The sequence below is a fragment of the Salmo salar genome, chromosome ssa07 (assembly GCF_905237065.1).
Source record: "Salmo salar chromosome ssa07, Ssal_v3.1, whole genome shotgun sequence".
NCBI classification, from domain to species: domain Eukaryota; kingdom Metazoa; phylum Chordata; class Actinopteri; order Salmoniformes; family Salmonidae; genus Salmo; species Salmo salar.
Genome location: NC_059448.1, coordinates 2,752,403 through 2,758,870, shown reverse-complemented (window position 1 = coordinate 2,758,870; position 6,468 = coordinate 2,752,403). Strand labels below are relative to the sequence as shown.

The following is a 6,468-nucleotide window of genomic DNA, read 5'->3' as shown; positions in this document are numbered from 1 at the left end:
TATATCTACTGCTGTACATATCATTCCTAGTATATCTACTGCTGTACATATAATTCCTAGTATATCTACTGCTGTACATATCATTCCTGGTATATCTACTGCTGTACATATCATTCCTAGTATATCTACTGCTGTATATATCATTCCTAGTATATCTACTGCTGTGCATATCATTCCTAGTATATCTACTGCTGTACATCTCATTCCTAGTGTATCTACTGCTGTACATATCATTCCTAGTATATCTACGCTGTACATATCATTCCTAGTGTATCTACTGCTGTGCATATCATTCCTAGTATATCTACTGCTGTACATATCATTCCTAGTGTATCTACTGCTGTACATATCATTCCTAGTGTATCTACTGCTGTGCATATCATTCCTAGTATATCTACTGCTGTGCATATCATTCCTAGTGTATCTACTGCTGTGCATATCATTCCTAGTATATCTACTGCTGACCATATCATTCCCAGTATATATACTGCTGTACATATCATTCCTAGTATATCTACTGCTGTACATATCATTCCTAGTATATCTACTGCTGTACATATCATTCTCAGTATATCTACTGCTGTACATATCATTCCTAGTGTATCTACTGCTGTACATCTCATTCCTAGTATATCTACTGCTGTACATATCATTCCTTGTGTATCTACTGCTGTACATATCATTCCTAGTGTATCTACTGCTGTGCATATCATTCCTAGTATATCTACTGCTGTACATATCATTCCTAGTGTATCTACTGCTGTACATATCATTCCTAGTGTATCTACTGCTGTGCATACCATTCCTAGTATATCTACTGCTGTGCATATCATTCCTAGTGTATCTACTGCTGTGCATATCATTCCTAGTATATCTACTGCTGACCATATCATTCCTAGTATATCTACTGCTGTACATATCATTCCTAGTGTATCTACTGTTGTACATATCATTCCTAGTATATCTACTGCTGTACATCTCATTCCTAGTATATCTACTGCTGTACATATCATTCCTAGTGTATCTACTGCTGACCATATCATTCCTAGTATATCTACTGCTGTGCATATCATTCCTAGTGTATCTACTGCTGTGCATATCATTCCTAGTATATCTACTGCTGTACATATCATTCCTAGTATATCTACTACTGTACATCTCATTCCTAGTGTATCTACTGCTGTACATATCATTCCCAGTATATCTACTGCTGACCATATCATTCCTAGTATATCTACTGCTGTACATATCATTCCCAGTATATCTACTGCTGACCATATCATTCCTAGTATATCTACTGCTGTACATATCATTCCCACTATATCTACTGCTGTACATATCATTCCCAGTATATCTACTGCTGTACATATCATTCGTAGTGTATCTACTGCTGTACATATCATTCCTAGTATATCTACTGCTGTACATATCATTCCCAGTATATCTACTGCTGACCATATCATTCCTAGTATATCTACTGCTGTGCATATCATTCCTAGTATATCTACTGCTGTACATATCATTCCTAGTATATCTACTGCTGTACATATCATTCCTAGTATATCTACTGCTGTACATATCATTCCTAGTATATCTACTACTGTACATATCATTCGTAGTGTATCTAGTGTAAATTCATCCTGTGTATATACATATAGATTACATCTGGATTACTGTTACGGTGCTGTTTGGTTTGTTCATTGGATTAGTTTCCGACATTTCTTGTTTTTTCATTTTTATTTATTTTTTACATTTTACTGCAGTGTTAAGAGCTAGTAACATTTCTCTGCACCCGTTATACCATCTGGTAAACTCTATACGGGACCAAAACGCCTTGAATTATTTAACTTCAATACATTGAGGACCTCCATGTAATCTAAATGAAAAAAGCACTGCAACTTAACTTGAAATAAGACTCGCAATAATAATATTTCAATATACAAACTTGGCATTCCAATTCCCTTATATGTCAATAGTGTAAACTAAAGGGTTCTACCCGGAACCCTGGAAGGTTCTAACCCGGATCCCTGGAAGGTTCTACTCGGAACCCTGGAAGGTTCTAACCCGGAACCCTGGAAGATTCTAACCCGACAGAGAGAGAGAGAGAGAGTGACAGAAAGAGAGAGAGACACATATTTCCCTCAGATTACACAGATCCACAAAGAATTAGAAAACAAACGTGATTTTGATAAACTTCCATATCTACTGGGTGAAATACCACAGTGTGCCATCACAGCAGCAAGATGTGTGACCTGTTGCCACAAGAAAAGGTCAACCAGTGAAGAACAAACACCATTGTAAATACAACCCATATTTATGTTTATTTTATTTTACCTTTTGTACTTTCATTATTTTGGGCCGCCTGGGAGTGCTTTGGGATGGGATGTGGGGGGTGGGGCCCACGGCAGCACTCGCTGCTCGTTGAGAAGAGTAGGAACGATACGTGCTTTCACGTCATAGTCTCCAAAAGTCTCCAATAACACCAGAAAAAGTCGCTAGATTTGTCACTAGTCGTTTTAAAAAAAAAATATGTCGCTAGAGGGGTTTGAATACTCGCTAAATATAGCGACTAAGTCGCTAAGTTGGCAACACTGCTCCTGTTGTCATCGGATACTTATTTAGCGTATTACTACTAGTGCGCGTCACCATGAATGAAAATCCCCCCTGCTCTCTCCTTTCTGCTCCCACAAGCCCTGGTAGCTCGCCGTGATCGTATAGTGGTTAGTACTCTGCGTTGTGGCCGCAGCAACCCCGGTTCGAATCCGGGTCACGGCATTGCGAATAAACAATGTCACGGCATATGGGTTGTTTTGTCTGAATAGAATAGCTAATGATCTTTCAGAAATAATTGTCTTATCTTGTTTGGCATGACAATAGCAGTTAGTTGGCAAGAAGGCAGTACCCACAAACAGATCTGGAAACTAGGATCATCAAAACACTGTGCCACATTTATAGACCTCAGCTGTAGCTACATGACTGAGAGCAATTATGCAACGTCAATGTGATGGAAGCCTACAACAACAACAACATATGAGAAATCAGTGTGGTACAGTACATGTATTCACCTCTGCTGTAAATGACCTGGGTCAGTTTTGTGAGCTGTGACTTGCTACAGCAAATCAGTCTCTGTTGTCTCGTGTTGTTGTGTTGGAGTAGCATGGAGCATGGCGACCCCATAGTAAGATGGTGTGCTGTGTTGGAGTAGCATGGGGTCTTACTATGGGGTCGCCATGCTACTCCAACACAACACACCATCTTACTATGGGGTCGCTATGCTACTCCAACACAACACACCATCTTACTATGGGGTCGCCATGCTACTCCAACACAACAACACATGAGACTGATTTGCTGTAGCAAGTCACAGCTCACAAAACGGACCCAGGTCATTTACAGCAGAGGTGAATACATGTACTGTACCACACTGATTTGTCATATGTTGTTGTTGTTGTAGGCTTCCATCACATTGACGTTGCATAATTGCTCTCAGTCATGTAGCTACAGCTGAGGTCTACAAATGTGGCACAGTGTTTTGATGATCCTAGTTTCCAGATGTGTTAGTGGGTACTGCCTTCTTGCCAACTAACTGCTATTGTCATGCCAAACAAGATAAGACAATTATTTCTGCAAAATCATTAGCTATTCTATTCAGACAAAACAACCCATATGCCGTGACATTGTTTATTCGCAATGCCGTGACCCGGATTCGAACCGGGGTTGCTGCGGCCACAACGCAGAGTACTAACCACTATACGATCACGGCGAGCTACCAGGGCTTGTGGGAGCAGAAAGGAGAGAGCAGGGGGGATTTTCATTCATGGTGACGCGCACTAGTAGTAATACGCTAAATAAGTATCCGATGACAACAGGAGCAGTGTTGCCAACTTAGCGACTTAGTCGCTATATTTAGCGAGTATTCAAACCCCTCTAGCGACATATACAAAAAAAAAAAACGACTAGTGACAAATCTAGCGACTTTTTTCTGGTGTTATTGGAGACTTTTGGAGACTATGACGTGAAAGCACGTATCGTTCTTACTCTTCTCAACGAGAAGCGGGTGCTGCCGTGGGCCCCACCCCTGTCCCAAAGCACTCCCAGGCGGCCCAGTCCTCGCGCAGCAGTCCCCCGTGGGCCCCACCCCAGTCCCAAAGCACTCTCAGGCGGCCCAGTCCTCGCGCAGCAGTCCCCCGTGGGCCCCACCCCAGTCCCAAAGCACTCTCAGGCGACCCAGTCCTCGCGCAGCAGTCCCTCGTGGGCCCCAGTCCCCCGTGGGCCCCACCCCCGTCCCAAAGCACTCCCAGGCGGCCCAGTCCTCGCGCAGCAGTCCCTCGTGGGCCCCACCCCCGTCTCAAAGCACTCCCAGGCGGCCCAGTCCTCGCGCAGCAGTCCCTCCCAGCTGCAATCAGAGCAGGAGATGTTCACCCCTCCGTGTCCAGACTGCAAATTTAATCGCGCACGCGGGAAGCCACCGCTGGGTGATTCCGCCCTGGCTTTACATTAAAAAAATATATTTAATCTGAATTAGGGCCAGACTAGTTACCATAATTTTCTCACATTGCCATTGACCGTTTTTTCTATTGTCTCTTTTTTGGTCCATTTAGATTGTAAATGTAGACCGTATACCAAAAAAAAAATGTTACAAATGTTCATGTTTTACTGTGACTTGTTGTAGGCTCCTAAGTGGACCGACCATAAGGTTAAATCCAAACCAAATTAAGAAATCTAAACTAAAAAACTAAATTTTTTAAATAAAAAAATCTAATAAAAAAACGAAGTAACTCTGCCAGAGTCTCTCTTTTGGGTCCCTTTTGCCGGTCCCAAGCCCGGATAAAGGAGGACGGTTGGAATTGTGACATAAACAAAACAAGAATCGTAAGAAGAAAGTTCATTTGTAGTTTTAAACATATTTAGTGTGTTTTTTATTTTTTTTACTCACTTTTGTCACTCCCACGACGTTACTCCTCTCTCCTACTGTTAAAGTTGCGTCAATTCGTTTCTGGTATCAGAAACAAAATAGTCAGCACATAGTAACTTCTGATTTATTTGTACTTTAATTAATGCAAACACGTGTATGGTAAAATATGTCGTTCGTATACGGTCTCTCTGTGACACCTCGCAGGGCAAAACAGAGAAGAGAACGACACATCCTTTGTTCTCTCTTTTATACTCTTGACAGTGATAGTTCCCGCTCAATGCCGGCCTGTCAGAGGGAGGAGGAGCGTGGTTTAAACTTGCTCCTCCTATCGTCGGCGTGCAGGCTGGTCCCAGCCTCGTGACGCACTTCCTGTCGCCGGGTGTAGTTCTTCCTGTCTTCAGCAGTTGATTTACTCGTAGTTTATATACTTAATATTGTAGCATAGCTTCCCCGGTATATTATATAGGTTATGCATACAAATAGCCAGTTCAACCCTAACACTACAAACCAAATTAAAAACCACATCCATCACAAATACATGCACATGGAAAATTATGCAAATTAGGCGATGACGTCATTTAGCGACTTTTAGGACAGCCAATAGCTACTTTCCTTACTGAGGAGTTGGAAACACTGAGTAAGAGTTGACACTTTGCCAATGGCAGCCAACAGGACCAATAGATGTGGGATGATCCTAGTTTCCAGATGTGTTAGTGGGTACTGCCTTCTTGCCAACTAACTGATATTGTCATGCCAAACAAGATAAGACAATTATTTCTGAAAAATCATTAGCTATTCTATTCAGACAAAACAACCCATATGCCGTGACATTGTTTATTCGCAATGCCGTGACCCGGATTCGAACCGGGGTTGCTGCGGCCACAACGCAGAGTACTAACCACTATACGATCACGGCGAGCTACCAGGGCTTGTGGGAGCAGAAAGGAGAGAGAGCAGGGGGGATTTTCATTCATGGTGACGTGCACTAGGAGACACCACTATAGACACTATTATGTAATTGTGATGAACTGAGAGAATATTAGGGTAGCACTGTGATTCATTAATCATATACTGTCTTCTCTGCTCCTCTGTTTTTATCTCTTTCCCACCTCCTCTTTCAAATCAAATCAAATGTATTTATATAGCCCTTCGTACATCAGCTGATGTCTCAAAGTGCTGTACAGAAACCCCCAGCCTAAAACCCCAAACAGCAAGCACTTTCTTTCTTCCTGTTTATTTTTATAGTGAACACCAGATGTGCATTGAAGTACATATTGAACTTGTATTTATAATATAATACGACAATTGTAATATTTATAATGCATGTATTATGTATTTATAACACTTGGATAATGAACTTCTTTCAATAAAGCGTTTCACAATTCTCTACCGTTTTAAATTAAGTCTCTCGTTCGATGAAATACTACACCTATCCTGTGTTTATCAGATCGATGCAGATGAAGGACATTAGATGTTGAAATGATGTCACGTCCTGACCAGTAATAGGGGTTATTTGTTATTATAGTTTGGTCAGGACGTGGCAGAGGGGGTAT

General features: G+C 41.6%; 3 non-coding genes across 3 annotated transcripts; 1 reads left to right on the top strand and 2 right to left on the bottom strand.

Annotated features, from left to right (window-relative positions):
• Positions 1–2,703: 2,703 nt before the first annotated feature.
• On the top strand, positions 2,704–2,775 carry trnah-gug (transfer RNA histidin (anticodon GUG)). The gene has a single exon. It is a non-coding gene; the product is annotated as a tRNA-His (tRNA).
• A 916-nt stretch (positions 2,776–3,691) lies between these two features.
• On the bottom strand, positions 3,692–3,763 carry trnah-gug (transfer RNA histidin (anticodon GUG)). The gene has a single exon. It is a non-coding gene; the product is annotated as a tRNA-His (tRNA).
• Positions 3,764–5,759: 1,996 nt separating this feature from the next.
• Positions 5,760–5,831, bottom strand: trnah-gug (transfer RNA histidin (anticodon GUG)). The gene has a single exon. It is a non-coding gene; the product is annotated as a tRNA-His (tRNA).
• Positions 5,832–6,468: the final 637 nt, after the last annotated feature.